The 19333-nt window shown below is 42.7% G+C and overlaps 1 long non-coding RNA gene across 5 annotated transcripts; it reads right to left on the bottom strand.

Moving 5' to 3' along the window:
- Positions 1 to 545: 545 nt before the first annotated feature.
- Positions 546 to 17874, bottom strand: LOC129172936 (uncharacterized). 5 transcript variants are annotated; one of them, XR_008567134.1, is made up of 7 exons: positions 17810 to 17874; positions 17049 to 17161; positions 16724 to 16866; positions 14099 to 14245; positions 3182 to 3227; positions 1383 to 1464; positions 546 to 1276 (listed from the first exon to the last, which is right to left on the bottom strand). It is a non-coding gene; the product is annotated as an uncharacterized LOC129172936 (long non-coding RNA). The 5 variants fall into 5 exon arrangements; XR_008567132.1 differs by lacking the exons at positions 546 to 1276; positions 1383 to 1464; positions 3182 to 3227; positions 17810 to 17874 and adding exons at positions 7309 to 11355; positions 17398 to 17480; positions 17601 to 17684; XR_008567133.1 differs by lacking the exons at positions 546 to 1276; positions 1383 to 1464; positions 3182 to 3227 and adding an exon at positions 7309 to 12025.
- Between the last annotated feature and the right edge of the window lie 1459 nt (positions 17875 to 19333).

Genomic DNA, 19333 nt, shown 5'->3' with positions numbered 1-19333 from the left:
TCGTGTGGAGTGCTGCTTCACAAAGAGACACTGCCAACTACTGGTCTGGCGTGCACATTACACCATTTGGGGTTTCCCTCACTGCTGTTGTGTCAACGTTCCCTTACGATCCCAAACCCAGAAAGTTGGTGTTGTCGTCGCTCTCGTCCAAGGTGCGGCGGGCGAGCGAGCGTAAAAAGCAACAAGCCAAATCAGCCCCCCTGTGTGCTGCGTATTGGCTGGGGAGGGAGGCACTTCTCCAGCGCTCCTTTGTGCTGTAATCAAAGGGAGCGGCGCTCCAACTGCGACTCCCACCACTACGGGCTAATGGCTAATCAAACAGGAAGGCTGCCAGCACCCCCCCACCCAGTGTGTGTCTCTCTCCATGGCTCTTTTGCTCCATGTGATGCCTTCAAGTGCTACAACTTGAGTTTTTTTCCCCAGACATCTAGTTTTGTGAATTTTGTGATGATTGCTCTGCAGCACGGGAGGGGTAATTTCTGCTGCACCCCACCCCCTGCCTTTGTCAAGAGCTAAAGGTTAAAGGTGAAGGTTCACATGCTCTCTGACCCCCCCCTCCCAAGAGAGGGGCCTGTGGTGCATTTGTAAGAACAATCCAAAAAAAAAAACTTTCCAACCCCCACAAACTTTGACTCCCTCCTCCATCAAAACTTTGGATCATTAAATCTGCAATGTGACTACAGTCGTCCCTTTGCTAGCTTGCGCTTTTTCATAAATAGATGAAAGAATAAATGATGACTATGGTCTATTATCAGTCCAAAACATTGAAATACAAGCAGCATTCTGGTCATCCACGGCGTGACCCACCTGACAGAGTGGAAAGAAGTTCTCCTCCCGTTTCATGTGGAAGTGGTAAGTTTTTGGCTTTTTAAGTGTCAAAGAAATAAATTCAAGGCTAACTGGCTAACTCATTAGCTTCTTAGCTAGCAGCCGTCTCGAGACCCTGCAGCATAAGAGTTGCGCAATGTGTTGTAAACAATGAATAATAGGAGCGTGAGGGTGACTATAGGGGTGTTATTTCATGTCTACAGGGCTCCAATAATGGTAAAAAACACATTTAGACAGTCATAAACAGGTTACAAAAATATTCCATTTATTAACATTGAATATTATATCGTGGAAATTCATTTATCGTGGTCGGATCTGGAACCAATTAACCGCTATAAACGAGGGACGACTGTATTCAAATATACAGTGGAACCTTGGTTAGTGTCATCAAGCCGTTCTAGAAGGTCCGACCAAAACATACTTGTGTTCCCACAAGTCTCCGGAGGACCTGGGGGGTGGGTGTTGGACATTAGTGCTAGCTAGCATGCATTAACCTCAGGTTGTGCAGCAAAGCAATACGCACGCTAGCACTCAATAACGCCATCAAACCTTACCTTCATGCATTCTCACAGTATCAGCGTTTGGGACCAAATATGAGGTGAAAGAAAAGGGGCAACATCCAGTATAGTAGTCTATCTGTGCAGAGAGGGACAAAGTTAGCACACGCACACAACTACGGTGCGTTCGAGGATCGTCAAACAAAGTGGGACGGGTCGCCGCTCGCCGGAACACGATGAAACAAAACAACATAAATATGAAAAAAAGGTGAGATTTCTAACTGTACATTATTTTTTGAGCAAAATATAAAAATATTTCCAAAATTGAAACGCATTTAGATAATTTTATTTTACAGCTTGATTTTTTCCCTCATTGTGCCTCAAAGTTTGGGCACCCCTGCTCTAGCCGGATGAATTTTTTCGCATAAGAAATAACGTAAATCCAATGAATCTCTTCCAGAAAGGCAAAAATGTTGACACAAAACACGTTTTTGTAGTTTTACAATTCCAGTTTTCCATGCAGAAAAGAATTTGAGACACATGCATTCTGTACGAATGAGCAATGAAAGGGATGAGTGAACGTTGAAGGTTACTTTGACCCTCGATACAGACATGATGCTTGCCAAAGACACGAGGCCACAGCGAGATCAACACGTTTGGGTACCTTTGCTACCTGTTGCATTTGAAAAATCATTCCAGCTAAGCATGTTTTACAATTGGTTTAACTGTACCGTGGCCTTAAAAGGCGTACGTACTTAACCTTGATTATGCCGGCCCCTTACACCCCTAGAATTTACTGATGAAGAATACAACATCATACACCTCCTAAATGCTCTCTCGCACCCCGGTAAGGAAACCCCACTGTTCAGATGATATCCAACAGAAGAGAAGCCTCGCTGCCTCCTCTTCTCGCTGTCCCAAACACACACAAACATGCACTCCCCGCAGGTCTAAGTCTCCGCCACGGCGCCGACCAACCCCTGGCCACCATCTGTATCCCATTAGGGCCACGAGAGGGCCGCCGAAGCACGAAATGGATGAAAAAAAAAGAAAGAAATCCAGCACTTTAAAGTCCTGCTGCATTATTTAATAACAACACACTCCATAAAGTCCCTGTTATTAACACAGTGGGAGCACATAAAAGTATATTGGACACAGGAGTTCAATCGGCCGCCGCATGGAACAAACACTGGCTTGATTTGGCCTTGCTGCTTCTGTTTAGTGCATCTTGTAATGACTGGTGCAGAGTAGAAACGGTCTATTTTCACATATGCTGTATTGTCGGGCTGAGCATGAAATCAAAAAGAGGGAACGTCACCAAAGGGAATGGAATGTTTGTCAGCAAGGACCTGAATACTTTCCGCTTATGAATGATTTGGCTGTGATAAAAGGTGGGTTCACCTGAGTGTGGAAACTATGTGGCCGAGGGGGTGTAAGGGGTTCACAGGTTTTGAGGCCACACCGCGTGACCTCAATCAGCGCTGAGGGGGACATTCCCAAACGCCTAAAACTATCCAGATGACGACCTCCAACCTCAGTACGCGGTGAGTGAAGTGGATGTTGCCTCCGGGCTCAGGGAGACCAAACACCTCCATTATGGGCTGGGACTGGAGCGAGGATTAGACCACTGATATTCTCACACACACACACACTCCTGCTTCCCCTTCCTAACAAGCAATAAAGCTTTTGTGCTCCAATAACTCCTGCAGACAGGCCCAATCGACAATATTGTTTGGAACTGCAGAAATACACAACGCAACCTGCCTGCTCGCGCGCCGCCAAACACAACAATTAAAAACGGCATGACGCTGCGTCTGGGTGAAAAAACACCTTCCGCTGCAAGTGGAAACACATACCTCTGCCAAAAGACCGGAGGACTGCGTCGCATGGATACACTTCACTCTGGAAAGCAGGGGTGTCCAAACATTTTCCGTCAAGGGCCCCACGGTGAAAAATGAAACCACCAATATACGTACATAAGAGAAGAAGTTAGATTAGATTAGATTAGATTAGATGAGATGAGATTGGACATTATTTATCCCACAATGGAGAAATGTCAATGTTACAGCAGCAGAAAGACGCAAAAAGCACAACACACAAAACACGGACACAGAAAAGACAAACAATCTGCTATGATTAATCGACTATAAACATATTGACAACATACAATAAAGATATAACATAAGACAGCCAAGTCAGTAAAGTATGAGATGACCAAGAACGTACGTTACATATTTCAAGAAAGAAAATTGCACCTTGTTTGTTCTCATAATCTTGCAACTTTAACATTTTATGCTACTAAAGTGACATGATTGTTCCTCATAATATTACGAGTTTATTCTGGTAAAATTGCAGCTTTTTTCTCTTAATACTTTTAATTTCTTCTTGGAAAATTACAGCTGCTTTTTTCCCCCCATTTTTTTTTCCTAACTTTTTTGAAATAAAGTAAAATAAAATTTCTTCTTGTAAATTTTCTTCTCATAAATACAACTTTATTCCGATGATGTTATGACTTTATACTCGTGAGATTATAACATTTTTCACACACTAATTTCCCCAAAAATTACAACTTTATTCATTGTTTTGTTTGTCATTGTATTGTATTGTATTGTATCATAATATTAACAATATTTAATACAATATCAATCAATATAATAGACATTGAAAGAATGAATGAATATTATATGAATGCGTCTGTGTAGGCTCTCAGTCGTACAGGAGTTGTCCAACAAGGAAAAGGCTTCTTGAGACGTCATCTGTACTTCTGTGAAGAAGGTGTCGGACGTTTCGCTCCTCATCCGAAGAGCTTCGTCAGCAAACTAATAAGTGCTGGTAGCCTAGGCCTTAAATACAGTACGAGTGGGCGGAATTGGTGTGCCAACACCCTCCTCCTATTGGTTCCTTACACTAAAACTGGGAGGAGTTGTGGTCTCATCCTCTCCTTCCATTAGCACCTCCGATAAAAGGGAAGTGTCGCTCCCTGAGTTGGGTATGAACGACTCTGATACTGGCTCGTTAGCATCTATTGTTCTGGCTGGGCCCTGGCTCTACCTCATTTGCAAGACTAAGAGCTGTGGGTTTTGGTCTCAGTAACCTGCTGAACACAGGGTCCATATTAAACCTCAAACCACCATTCCGATTCAATGATGGGTTCTGTTGTTTGACAAAAATAGCTTCCTTTACTCCTCTTTCAAACCATCTGTTTTCTTTACCTCGCTGTCCTGAAAAGAGTGATTGGTTGCTTTAAGGTGTAGATGTACTGCTGATTGAGGACCACTAGAATTGTCCCTGCGATGTTGATAAAGCCTTTTTTGGAGCATTTGCTTAGTTTCCCCAATGTAGTGCTCTTTGCATTCCTCATCAACATCGCAGGGACAATTCGAGTTTTGCTTGATGGCGGCCATGTTTTTTAACCAAACTGGCTTGTCAGTGCCCGAAACATGTGTAGCAAATTTGCTGGTGATTGGGTGAAACATGCTAAAGTTACAAGTGTTTTGTAGAGCTGAAGTCCATGATGGACTCAAGAAACATGGAGTATGGAGTTAATCATCATCATGCTGCCAGATGGATCACCTTGGGGACTGGGAAAGGCGAAGTGCCCGGGGGGGATGATCCTATTTCAACAACCAGCATGGCTGTTTCCATGCGGGGGCTTTGGAGAAGTAACCAGCAAGCATGTTTAGTGTACACTTGTTCCTACACACATGTGAATGACATCTATCCTGTACAGTACGTCCACAGTAGCTTGCCAGAAATCCCAGGCAGGAGTCAACCTCTCATATTTTTATTACATGCAGAGTGAAGACGGGTGGTTTCACATGGGGCGGGGGTGGGTGGAGGAAAGTTCCAGAGCATGGTGCGAAACCACAGGAATGCTCCTTGCAGTACTTAGAAAATCAGGACTCGGAATCGGCGACGGTCGGTGCGAGAGCAGGTGTGAAAGACGTCACCGCATGGAAGGAAATGGAGCGACTAGCTCAACTAAAGCACTCAACAGCCATTTTGAGGCTTGATGAGACGTACTTCAGGGCGTCTGATTGACAGATTGGGCTAAAGATGGAGAGGGACAGGTCATACTCAGGAGATTTATATCCAGCAATCTGTTAGAGACACAGCTTGGCCATGGAATTCTGCTTCTGGACGAAAAACACAAGCCAAGCAAGTCAGTTTTGGCCACGGAGGCAAGGGAAAACTATAAAAACAAGTAGAGTGGTCACATTTGTGTTTTATTAGGCGTGTCACAATAATCAATATATCGATTAACCACAACATAAATAAAAGCAAACTCCATCATTTCGATATGTTGCCATGTGCATGCGTGTTTGTGTTCCTCGTCTCCCGCCTCCAAACAGGCAGGTGGAGAGTTCACTCTGTGCATTGGTTTCAGCACCTTGGCACGTTTGTTCCATAGAACAACGGCATGAACAGAGTGAGCCGTTTTGTCAGTCATACGGTCTCTTTGTCTCGGCGGGTGGAGGCGGGACTGCTAGCATACACACAGAGTGCACAAGAGTGTAATGTAGTAGAAATGATGAGTGGATTGCAAAAAATTGTCTTTTTTTTTTAAAGAGTTTTCATTGTACTTTTCTTAAAAGTAATGTTAAAATCTTGTCTCGTCTCATTCTCGTAGACCAAATCTCGTTACGTGAACCGAGTGTCTCGTGACACCCCTACTTATTAATTATTATGTCTGGTATATTGGGTAATACGAGTGTAAAAGTGATGATAGGGGTGTTATTTCATGTCGAGAGAGCTCTAATAATGCTACAAAATGTATTTAGAAGGTCGGAAACAGGTTTTCTATGCTCCGACTACAAAAATATTCTATTTATAATTAAGGACCCCCTACTTCGCAAAAATTCACTTATCACGGTTGAGTCTGTTTAATTAACCGCGATAAAAGAGGGATTGCTGTACAGCCAATCTGTATTAAAATGCTTATCTACAAGCCTCATTGGACTGCTGTGCTATTTCTACTCGAAAAAAAAACATTTTATTTTGTAAAACTCCAGAAAGGTCTATTCAGTACAGTAGTGTTGGCCAAAGTGGAGTAAAAATGACCCAAAGTGGAGTAAAAAATGTGGTAAGCCATCACAGTTTCTTGGCATTTGTGATGCTTGCTGTAATAAATTCCCGTCTTCTGTGTTCTCCATCATTAGTTTATGTACAGTTGAAGTCAATGTTATGGCAGTCGAGGACAAATCTCGTATTAATACCAACATAAACAATTGTAACGATACGCAAACATGTATTTAAAAGCTTCCCACCTGTGTAAATAAGCCCTGCCGGCTGTGTCGTGAGCGAGCTCCTACTCGGCGTCTGCCGCCAAGCCCGGCGCACGCCCGGAGGCTACGAGTTGAATAAAGATTACACGTGTCACTATATTAAGCAGCGGCTCTTGTAATATATGACGACATACATTTTACATGAGTTCACCTGACCGGCTAGCGTTTCAAGGTTGCCGGCTGCATTTAAGCGGCGGACAGAATTAATTAGGCGAATGTCTCAGAGGTTAATCATTCTCCCCCTCCTTTCTCTCCCGATTTTCTATTTAGGGAGAGTGTTTTTACCTTTCTCCTCGCAGCGCTCAGCTGGCTCGCTCGCCCAGTGTTTGCCTTAAACACACAAATGTGCCCGATTCTCTGGCGTTTGCCTAATTTATCTTTATCTTGAATTAATCCTTTTCCCCCTCACCTTTTCTCTTAAGCATTTAATTGCATATAAAATGAAAAAGCAGGTCTGATTTACTGCACGAGGAACAGAGGGTGGTCCGCAACGCCCGAGGTTAAGTTGATTAATTAACGTTGATGTAGATTAATTAGCTGGAGCGGCACTTTGATCTATCAAATCACCTCCATATGTGGAGCCAGCTATGTGTTTAGCAGCAGTAGGCTTGGATTTGGGCCACATGTCAGCCTGCCAATACGGTTTTCTGTAAAAAAAAAAAAAAAAAAAAAAAAAAAAAAAAAAAGTAGATGGCGGTGGATGGAGATCACTCGTGTGTAAGTCGTTTAATGCGAACGGCTGGACTGCTGTTGTGATTTCACGTCAAATTAACGACAATCATGCAAGACAAGAGAGCCGTTGTGAAAATGCCTGCGTGCTTTTGGCAGCGTTAAATGTCCAATTGTACACTCGTCACGCACTGAGCTCGGGAAATACTTTTGCGAGGTGTTTTGAGTGAAGCAATTATTGCAAGAATTGTGTTTCGTATTTGGATTTAAGCACAAAAATTGATAAATGAAATGTAACATCATTCAATATGAATTGAACACATCAAATAATACAACCATCATTGACACACGCAACACAAGTAATGGTCCCAACCCCATGAATGAGGCAAGAAACTCCACTACGTAACCCCGACGAGGCACACCCGTGAAGTGGAAACCACCTCATGAAGCTCACAGAGAACACCAAGGCTTTACAACGCTATCAAAAAAAAGCTACTTTTTAAAGAATCTAAAATATGAGACATATTTGGAGTTAAGTCCACGTGTCCACGTGTGTTCCTTCATAGTTTTGATGCCTTCAGTGAGAATCGACAATGTAAATAATCATGAAAATAAAGAAAACGCAGTGTGTCCAAACTTCTGGCCCGTCCTGTGTAAGGGGCAAGATGTGCATCGCTTAGTGAAAATACTTGTTTTGCACATGATTATCATTATCTATGACATATTTCTCTGCTTATTGCAGATGTTTATGCCAAGTATGTTCATTATATCAGTTAATTTCATTCCTTTACTTACTATTTAGGCTTCATTCTTTTATCATTCATTCACATTCTTTTAATGTTTCGAATATCGCTCCCATACTATATTGCGTTTTTTTTTTTTAATTATTAATAAAGGATGGCTGCTTTGGCCGATTATTAGTCAAAAAATATTGAAAGTCAAGGTCTATGTAGTATTGTGGTCACTCGGCGTCAGTAGGGTTAAGAGACATGACGTTAGATGACATGACCTTTCACCCTGAGTGGAGACTGACTACTGAGCCAGCAGAGCCCAGCCCACATGCCATGGCTGAGACGGACATGCCACGGCTGAGATCGAGTGGGGGAAAAAAAGGTTCTCCTCTCATTCTGTGTGGAAGTGGTAAGTTTTTGGCTTCTTTGTCCTTTTTCCCCACTCCGTTTGAAGGACTTCTTATGTTTAGAATAAGTAAGTTGGAGAGGCTACCTAGTTAGCTCGCTGGCTTGCTATGCTAGCGCGGCCGTCTGTTATGTACCTGTCGCCTGTGAAATGTGATGAAAACAAAGAATAACGGGAGTGTAAAAGTGACTATGGGGTCGTGATTTCATGTCTACGGGGCTCTAGTAATGTTGAAAGTCATAAATAGCTTTTCTATGCACTAATGACGAAAATCTTCTGTTTATTAATATTGAATCCTACTTCAAAATTCACATATCACGGTCGGGTCTGGAACCAATTAAGCGCGATAAACGAGGGAGGACTGTAAACCCTTACTGTTAGCATTGGAACTTCTTGTGACAAAAATGTGGTAAGAAGACAATACTGTGTTTGTCAACATTCATTTGACGTGTTACAAAAACAATGACTAAAAAAAGACTACGGTAAAAAGGCATTCAATGATTTTTGTATTGCAAAAAACTAAATAACAGGGACCCCCGCGTGTTGGACAATTCCCGCTGACTTCCTTGTTTCCGTCTCAGCAGGCTGTGAGGGTCCTCCGACTGGCTGCCATCGTTAAAAATCAATATGGCTGCTTTTTTCCCCTCCGTGAGAGTTTGAACTGTGTGTGAATCAGTGACGATTCCCCCGTGCTAAGCCCCGCAAGTCACATGCGGTTTGTCAAGCTTTGTCAGCGGACAAAAAGAGAGCGTGAGTAGGAGGCAGGAGAGGGAGGAAGAGGCTGCAAGGTGTGTGTATGTGTGTGTATATGTGTGTCAGGGTGGGAGTGTTGAGGATGAGTGGGGAAGCATAGCTGGCGGGGTCTCCATGGCGATGATGCTAGTTAGCTAGCTAGTGCTCAGGGGCCCTAGAGGAGAGTGACAATACAAGGGGACTTAGCAGCAGCCGCGGCTCAGCAGCCACACTGCATTAATGAGATTTTTCACACTTCTTATACACACACACACACACACACACACACTCTCTGTGCATGCGTGTGCTTTATTGTGTGTGCACGTAGGCGCCTTCTCCGTGAGCGGAAAATAAACAAGCAAGAAAGAGCGCGGTTGTTTATCTTGTAGGCGCACAAATAAACATCCTCCAACAGGACTCAAATAGCACCTTCTGAGCTCATCAATTCATCTTCCAGACTCACAGCACACACGGTCACCACTACAATTAAAACAAGACAAATATACCTCACCGTTCCTTCCTACATTAATGTTGGGTTGTTTACATTTGGAAAGTAAATATATTAAATATGGTCAAATATCTCATTTTAATTCTTTATTTATTTGTAATTTAACTAAATTAACTATACACAAAAATATTTTTCTTGTAGCCTCAATTTCGGTTCATTATTCATAATTTTGATTTATTATTTCAATTCATATAAAATGTATTCATATATATTTATATAAATTACAAAATGAATAAGCTGTAATTTCTACAAAACCCATGATATATTATACATTATACAGCATTGATATCGTTAAAATGGGTGCCACGCCTCGGTAGGAAACATTGTCATGATAGAAATTGAATTAAATGAGAAAAAACAAACGGAAATGTCAATCTCAGAAACACATGAGCGTATTTCATTAGTGAAAAACTTACAATAAAAAGGTGTCTGGTGTTACCAATTTGATTTTAAAATGCTTATTGTGCCCTGAAAAGACTTCTAAGAGAGTTGTGCCTCATGGTTGAACATTTGTTTGGTAAATTCATTCATCCATTAAAATGATTCCATTCATGAACATGATCTTATTGTTGGCTGAATATTTGCATCATAAGAAGCTATTTTGCAGTGTTTGTGTCTCATCTTTTCCATTCCTCCACTGTCGTCTTATTTAAAGGTGAATTTCAATATTTTTCTGTCTTGTCTTTGGGTTGCAGCGCACGAGACGCAGAAGACAGGGAACAATCCGTGAAAACGAAATAAGAATGCGCTTCTACAAAAGGAAGTTTCCCTGTGCTGCCAGGCTGCGGGCTGACACATTAAAGCAGCTGTCAAATCATCAAATATTTGCCTTTTTCCTTTTGCATCTCCATTTCCTTTTTTGCACTGTGCAGACACACACGAACGGAGGAACGCACACATTTTCATTGGAGGATCTCTCAGTGACGAAGAGTTTGTTTTTCACGCCCATCCCTCCTCGAGGTGAGCAAAGGCCAGGGCCCAGAGGGCAAAGGTTGTGCTCTTATCGCCATGGTAACACCACAAAGAAGAGGGGGGATATTCCTACCGCTTTAATCTACTTCATGAAACAATATGACAAGACACAAAATGATAGCATAATTGTCTTACTGGGTCCAATTAAACATGTCCATGGACAGGCTCACCCTGCAGAGTGTGTGTGTGTGTGTGTGTGTGTGTGTGTGTGTGTGTTTACATAATGGGAAAGTTCAGGTGACATTTTGAGGACTTGTCTAGCCTGACAAAATCATTCTATTTTTAAAAGTGTAAGGTGTGTGTGTGTGCATGTGTGTGTGTGTGTGCATGTCTCTTCAAGCCACTCCACTGAGCAGATGGACGCAGTGGGAAAGGGAGGGGACGGCTGGGTAGTGGAGGCGGGGTCTCACAAAACAAAAGCAAAGGAGTTTTCCACCTCGAGGCATCCAGCTGTGCTACAATCAGGTGATGCAAAAGGTGACCAGGTTCTTTCATTCTTGAGTCTCCATCCCAGCAAGACATGCGGCGGCGTGGCTCATGTGGTACTTGCCCCGTTCCTGTAGTTGTCCCAAACCTTGTGTCCTTGTGTTTTAGCTCTGTGGTCTCTCAGGTGACCTCTGAGCTCACAAACGGCCAAAATTCCCACCGTTGAACTCCAATCTTATTGAATGTCCTCCCGGAAGGTGGAAGTTGCTGCAGCAGTAAACTCCGTATTTGTGTCCATGACCTAAATTCCCAAAGACAAAGTTGAAAATCATAAAGAAAGTCTTCTCCTAGGGTGGACGTGACAGCCGCAAACTCCGCATTTGTGTCTATTTTCTCTTCTTGTAGCTGTCCCGATACTTTTGTCCTTGTAGTTTTGCTCTCCGGTTTGTCAGGTGACCTCTGACCTCAAAAACGCCCAATGTGCTCGAGTTTATCGACAAGAATAAACTGGGAAACCTTGCAGGAGACTCCCTGGAGAGTGGAAGTAGCCACAGCGACCGACACCATATTTTCTCTTCCTGCAGGTGTCCCAATACTTAAGTCCTTCTGGTATAGCTCTCAGGTCCAATATCGGTGACCTCTGACCTCACAACTGCCAAGAAGTTTGAGCGGAAGCAGACGTCACGGCACAGGATGACTTCCTGTGGGCGTGGCTACGTGTCCCAATACTTTAGCAGCAGCTACGGTAGTGTGCTCACATTTTGGCTTCGATAAGCACAGCAGGCACTTTGCCATGGAGGGAAAAACAAAACACAACAACAAGCTGGCGTGTTCCCAGCTATTTGGCATCACAGAAAGGGGAGGTGGGGGCGGGGGGGTGACATATACGGCACGTTGTTTGATCACACGCAGGATGTGAGGCACGGCGGAAGAACAACATGCAGAAGAGGTGGCACAGAGGACCCGCCTCCCTACAAGCAAACATCACAAAAGCACGCTCGGCAACAACATTGAAACATTAACGGCGTTTCATCCCACAGCGTACGCCCCCTCGTCTGCCCGCATGACCCCCTGAACGCACACATGGTATCGGATCGTCATTAAAAACCCTTGGATCGTTTTTCACGCCGGCTGAAACGGGGCTCCTTTTAATGGTGGCTGATTGAAGTGTCATATATCGGCTTTTTTATTTACCCCACAGGCCGTTACATAAGCGGCGTGAGTGAAGTTGACGCACGCACCGTATCACCAACGGAGAAACTTTAGACGTGTAAACAACAGTACCTCTAAAGCAGGGGGTGTCCAAGACGCGGGCCGGGGACTCCAATTTCCACTGGCTCTCGGCAGACTGAACATAAAATGAATTGATTATGAATGAGATACTGTATGTCGTGATATCTAACACTAATTAGCTTCGTCATCTACAACAGCGGTTGTCAAATTGTCTCCACATGGGACCCACATTTTCCAGCGGTCGAGACTAAGTCATGTATCTTTTTCGACATGAATACACATTATTATATGGAAGGTGAATTTTTTGCCAGCCTCTGGAGGCCATGGCACTCTTAGCTTTTGCCTATATTGCCTAATAGGCCAGCCTGCTCTGCAAATAAAGCATAGGTTAACATTCAAAAGCAAAATGCCAATAAAATAAAAACAAGTCAAACATTGATTGTATTTAATGTATTTATTATTTTTCATTTATTGTTATTTGTATTATTATTATTATTATTATCATTATTATTATTATTATTATTATTATTGGGGATGTCCGATAATATCGGCCCCATATTGGCATAAAAATGAGATATCGGTCGATATTGGCATGGGGTTTTTCCCTATAATGAAAAGCAATAATAAAACACAGCTGTGTATTTAGGCCTACGGGCTACCGTACTTGCTGTCATCGAGGCATGCAGCGGCGCCAATACATGGAAATACTTGGTGACGTCCTGTGTTAGTCTTCGACATCGGAACTGGGCTTCAACGTGTTGAAACCACGGCCGTGGCTGTGCCGCAGAGAGCGCGGACATCAGTTAACTCGTTAGGTCTCGTCGTCACTGTTGTCGGCAGTCATTTTTACCCACGTCAAGGGTAAGCGATGGGGAGATGCCATTGACAACGAGACAAGAGTCGAGGTAGGCGGCGCCAATCAGTTTACTCTCCACTCAACTCAACAACAGCAAACAATTCTTTAGCAATAGCTAAGTGGCTACAACAACCTCATGACGTGGAAATGGAAGTACGGCAGATACAGAAATATAGAAATAGTGTGGGTCACCACAATGTACTAATTCCATGACAGTGATTGTTCACATATCGGTATCGGTCAATATCGGAATCGGAAAGTGAAAATAATAGTAATAATAAATAATAAAAGTTGGACGATATCGGCAAAAGAGCCAATATCGGACATCCCTAAGTATTATTATTATTTTATTAAACTGTACTTTAGCGTTTGTTATGTTTTCTAATGGTGAACTTCTTCTTACACTTGCATGAAGAGAAAGAATGTAAATACATTGGCGTCCACCGGTGTCATGACTTGCCTTGGCGTTACGTCTTGGTCACGCAAGTTAAGACTTGAGTGTTGTTTTAAATCATTTCAGCAGAGGTGAACTTCTTTTTACGCTTGCGTGACAGCATATTGCTTTGTCACTCCTTTTTATTCACGCCAAAGAAGGAACGGACGCAGCAAGAAGCATGCGAGCACGTTGAAATCTGTGAAAGCTATAAAGGTTACGGCAGAGGGGTTTTGTCCTTTTTATGTTTTATGGTGGTTAACTTCTTTTTACGCTTGCAATCAGTCACATGACTCAGCTTTTGGGTTACATCACCATCATGCAAGTTGAGCCTAGCGGAGGTGAACTTCTTTTTACGCTTGCATGTTTGACGAGACACCAAAAGACGAGCTCTGGGCTATTATGATGGTGACAGTTGAAACTTGGGACACATTCTTCTCCCAATGTGCAAGTCAGTGTTTGAACAGTGCAAGAAAATCAGACGTCTCATCAATGGAAATCGCCATCACCGTGGGCGCTTACCTGCTTACACAGGCGTCACGTGTGGAGCAGAAGCTTGGCTGTGTTGTTGCTCACACACTCCTCCACCTTCACCCCTGCGTTCCAAACCATCCATCACTGAGGCCCCCCCCCCCAGGGATGGTGGGAGGGATAACGGGAGGAAAAGATCTGCAAGGAGAGAACAGACAAAGAAAGGAGTGACCATGTCTGCCTTGATAGCTTGAGCAGAGCCTCTCTTAGCCTCAATCTTGCGCGCACACACACACACACACACACGCACACACACACACACACACACACACACACACACACGCACACACAAATGGAAAGAAAGTCGTGACAACAAGCCTAAAGGGCAACCACAGCATGCACACATGTATGCTTTCCCTGCGACACTGTACGCTGTTAGCTGCACGCTAAACAGCCACACGCACACAAGCTAGCAGAGTTCCACGTAGTAAACAAACTAGCAGCTCATTGAACCTCTTCTCTACAATTCCATGCAACTTTCCATTCTCTGTTGCTTCAACCTCATTGCATTATAATAATCAAACATTGCATAATCTTACCGAATAGTTACTAATCAGAAGTAATGACTAACATGAATAACGGGGAAAAAAGCCTGCTAGTTAGTTAATTACTTAGTACATCGACAAAAAAAACCAGCACACAGAAAATGGTTTGGACTGGTCTACTCGTATTGACTTGCTAGTCATTAGTACTTGTAATTAACAAACAAATTAACAAAATACTTTGGTCTCCACTAGTACTTGGTGTAAGGACTCAAATCCACACATGCCAAATGTAATATTTGGTTTAGTATCTACGAGGGGCGTCACAAGAAACCTCGCAAGATTTCTGGTTCAGTTGTCCCCAGGCGCTAGGCCTGGGACGATAACAAATTCATCAATTAACCACAACTGGAGAATTGTGCTGCCCTCAATATATTGCCATGTGCATGCGTGTCTGTTTTCCTCGTCTCCCGCCTCCGAACAGGCAGGAAGAGGATTCACTCTGTGCACTGGTAGCAGCACCTTGGCATGTTTGCTCCACAGAACAACGGCATGAACAGAGTGAGCCCTTTTGTCAGTCATGCAGTCTCTTTGTCTGGGTGGGTGGAGGCGGGGCCGCTAGCATACACACAGAGCGCAGACAAGTGTAACGTAGTAGAAATTCAATGAGTAGATTGCAATGTATTGTCTTGTTTTTGGATATTTTTTCATTGTACTTTTCTCAAAAGTAATGTTCAAATCCCGTTTTGTCTTGTTCTCGTAGACCCAATCTTGTGTCTCGTGACACCCCTAGTATTAACACAAACCAGCTACCGGTAACTGGAACTAACAACTAATTTGACCTCGCGGTGGTCGGCTAGTTAGCAGTAGCCACAATTCACTTATGAAGAGACTCAACTTGTAAAGTGAGATGAAAGATTGTGTCTGGCCTCAGCTAGTTAGCTAGTTGGTTAGTTAGTGTAATGACTAATAAATCTACACATGCGGCCGACCTTGATATTGTGTCTGGTAGCTACTACCAGACACAGGTAGTAGTTAGTTGGTCAGTTACTTTGTTTTATTATGCTGGTTAACTAGTTACTGACTGTAATGGCTACCGACTCAAATGTAAACCGAGCAATGCAGTTAGCCTTGAGTTAGTGAATCTGTTACTTGGTGGTCGTTGTATGATTAATGAACACAAACCTTTAACCAGCCAACTAACCGTAACTGCCACTAACAACACAATTTACCTAGTGATGGTCGGCGAGTTGGTAGTAGCCATAATTAACTTAAGAGTCTCACTAATTGTAAGGTGTGTGGCCTAGTTAGTTAGTTAGTTAGTTAGTTGCAGGGTTGGTGTATTATTTATGTATTAACTTTTTCTTAAGATTTTCACTGTCAAAACCTACAGCATGTGCCTGAATGCCTGTGTGTGTGTACACTTGACATTTTATCATCAAGCGGAGGCGCCGAGTGAAAGTGACCACGCAGGAGAGTGTGGAGAAGAAACAATCAAGATGTTGATCTCCAACACTGTACCAGGAGAAGGTCAATAAGTGTGTGTTTGTGTTGAGATTCTGCCGTCGCCTTCTGAGGTCTCATTCTCTCTGCTACACACTGGTTGGCTGACTGACGTTTATTTAACGGCTCGGAGGCCTGAGCGAGACGGATGCTGTTTTCTTTCAATGGAGGAGGCGTGCGAGACGCTCTGCGTAAACACTCCGTAATCCCGCCAGAGACGTCCTGTCTGCGCCGGTCCCCATGAGAGCGCGGCGGATGTCCCACGGATCATGGGCGGTGAGCGACAACACGATGATGATGATGTCACCGCTGAGTGTGTGGCTGCTTTAATGTCACAAATAAGAACCTTGTCAGTCCCGAAGGTTGCTGGCTTACTTTCACAACCGAGGATGTGCAAAGTCCATTATTCCTCTCATTTTCCCCGCATCTCCATGGCAACACACACACACACATGCTGAATTATATCCATAGACCTTGAGATGAAGTGAATGAAACTCAATTTACTTCAACTTAAGAGGCTCACCATTGTGATTATCCAGCTATTTGGTACAAGACACTTTATAAATGGATTGCACTGCCACTAATCTAACATCTCCTCATGCGTCCACACTCGTTAATGTTTAATGCTCACTCAGGAAGCAGACAGGCCGGTCGCCATTGGCCTCACAACACACACACACTGCCCCTCCTACATCCCCCTGGCAACGCCATCCTCATTACCAGCCAGAGATTTGACCTTTCACCCCCTGAGACCAGATGGCTCGTGTTTTCATGCTGCAGGGAGAAGAACACAAACACCATGAGGCGTTTAAGTGCTGAATCAGGTGTGCGGTGACTAAAATATGCGCACAGCCAGTACAAAAACACTGCGGCATCTTTACGCAAGTGCATACTGTACACACGAGTGACAGCACACAAACTCCACTAAAAGGGTTAGAAAAAGACAAAGTCCAGACCTGCCCGGAGGTCTCGGCCCTCTTTACACATCAAAAGGGGTCCGGTGAGAATGAGGAGGGACGTGTGTGGGGTTGAAGCAAAGCAGACGGGATGTTTTAAGAGGCGGGTGCCACTGTGGGAGAATAAAAGAGTGGGAGGAAGTGATGCAAAGCAGACATTTCAACAGATAAGTTTGCAGGTTTTCCTGTTTGTGGAGCAATGGTACCCTCTGGTGGTGAGGTTAAAACATGACATCCCCACAAGCGTACTTGCAATTAGCGACACTGAAATACAGTACATTATTGCTCTTCAGTAACCAATATACAAATAATTATGATGATGAGAGCTTATTGATATTCTCCCCCTTACATTTTATCCTTAGTTATGTCCCCCTCTGAAGTTCACTCCACAAGTAGTCGTAAGCCGCAAGGCCTCAATAAACTCCATGTTCACTGTGGAGGTTTGTTTAATCAGACACAAAGCAACAAAAATCACAGTAAAGATAACAATCCATAGACGTCATCATGAAAAGAAACGCATTGTTTTACGTAGTTAAGTTTGATTGCTATTACCTGCTGAGTCGTGAAAAATACGGAAGAGTACATAGGACAAACCAGAAAGACTCGCGAATTTGGTCACCGTATCACCCGCAACCTATTTAAAACACCACAGCTAACTCAACAATACTGAACAAATATGAATAGGTGCACTGTATTCATGTTTAGACTTGGACTTTTACATATCATAAGCTAATACATGTTATGTTAAGTTATTAGCTTACCTTACGTCGCTCTTCTTCGTGGTTGTGTCGCGCTGGGATGTGTCGTTGCTTTGTATGGCATTGTGTTGACCTCTGCCGGTCATATGCGGAACTGCAACCGTTTGATCAAGGTGCGTAGACGATAATAAGTGCATTACTGTCTTTTTAAATGGTTAAGTGATATATATGCAGATGTAATTGGCAGCTGTACATTGCTTAAAAAAATATTTTCTCCATACAACATTTCCAAATACATACTGTATATGCAGAACAAACAACACCGGTAGTATGGTAGCAGCACTATAGAACCACCGTTTTTGTTCTTTTGTTTAAAGACAAAAACTACACATGCACGATAATATATATTATCATATTTATTAGTATATTATAATTCTATTATTGTATTAGATTATTATTATTACATATTAATGTAATCAATTGACAACTCAACAATTAATTGCATCAATAACATTTTGTGTATTTACATGGTTTATGCAGTACTACTATTGACCACAGGTAGACGCCCTCCACCCAAGCATGAGATTTTAGCGTTTGCTTTTTGTCCAGTAACTTCCAGTAGTGAGTGAACTAGTAGTGCTTTCAGCTTCTCCTGGGAGGTCATTGCAATCTGCAGCTGCTCTTTGGGAATGTCGTAAAGCAGGACGCTCGTCAACACCCATGCTGCCTCCTTTTTTAAGGAGATAGACGACATGGTTTAAGTTCAAATGGCAATATATTGTGTCGTGTTGCTCACAAAAACAAGAAAATAACTCAAGAGATTCGAATTTGCGAAGCTTATCTGCTATTAGTACAGCTTTTCTGTGTGTATTTGGCTTTAAATTACATGAATTTGGTAATTAACTCTGTAGTAAGGGGATTCGAGCCAAATATCGATGGTACTGATACCAAGAGTAGTCGCAGCATAAGCACGAGTCTAGAGTGATGAAATCGATATTTTACCTATATATTGCATACAAACTCAGCGAATAAGTCCTTCGTCACAGAATTGAATGAGTTACTTCTTTTGCCCCATTAACTTGACTTCATGTAATAAAAGTCAGTAATTTTCTGTATTGTATTATTTATATATGTACATAATACGTATATATGCATGATATGTACTATTTTGTCGATGTCACATTGTCTTATATTGTTGTATTTATATATTATGATTTAATAATGTATGTAATAATATTGATATATTATGTAACAATATTGATATATTCTTACATACATTACTATCGTCACCCGTAGTTAATGGAATAAACAGTGGCAGTAGCACAGAGAATGTTATCTTTTTGCAAATGTTGCCTCCAGCGGACTGGAGAAGCGATGCACCAAATGCTGCCTTCAAGAACAGGTGGAATTCGTGGGATTCAGCTGAATGTCCAGATAGATCGTAACTCATAAAGGTTATCTCCGTATTTTTCTAGCCAAAGGATTGCACTCTAATGAGATTCACAATATGAGTACAAAGTGTTGTATTTCTAAAAGCAGATTTTTCATGTGCAGGTCCTACTTTAGATTGTAATACCAAATTAAACC

The sequence above is a fragment of the Dunckerocampus dactyliophorus genome, chromosome 20 (assembly GCF_027744805.1).
Source record: "Dunckerocampus dactyliophorus isolate RoL2022-P2 chromosome 20, RoL_Ddac_1.1, whole genome shotgun sequence".
In the NCBI taxonomy this organism is placed as follows: Eukaryota; Metazoa; Chordata; class Actinopteri; order Syngnathiformes; family Syngnathidae; genus Dunckerocampus; species Dunckerocampus dactyliophorus.
Note: the sequence above shows the minus strand (reverse complement) of the source record. Positions and strands in the feature narration are given on the sequence as shown.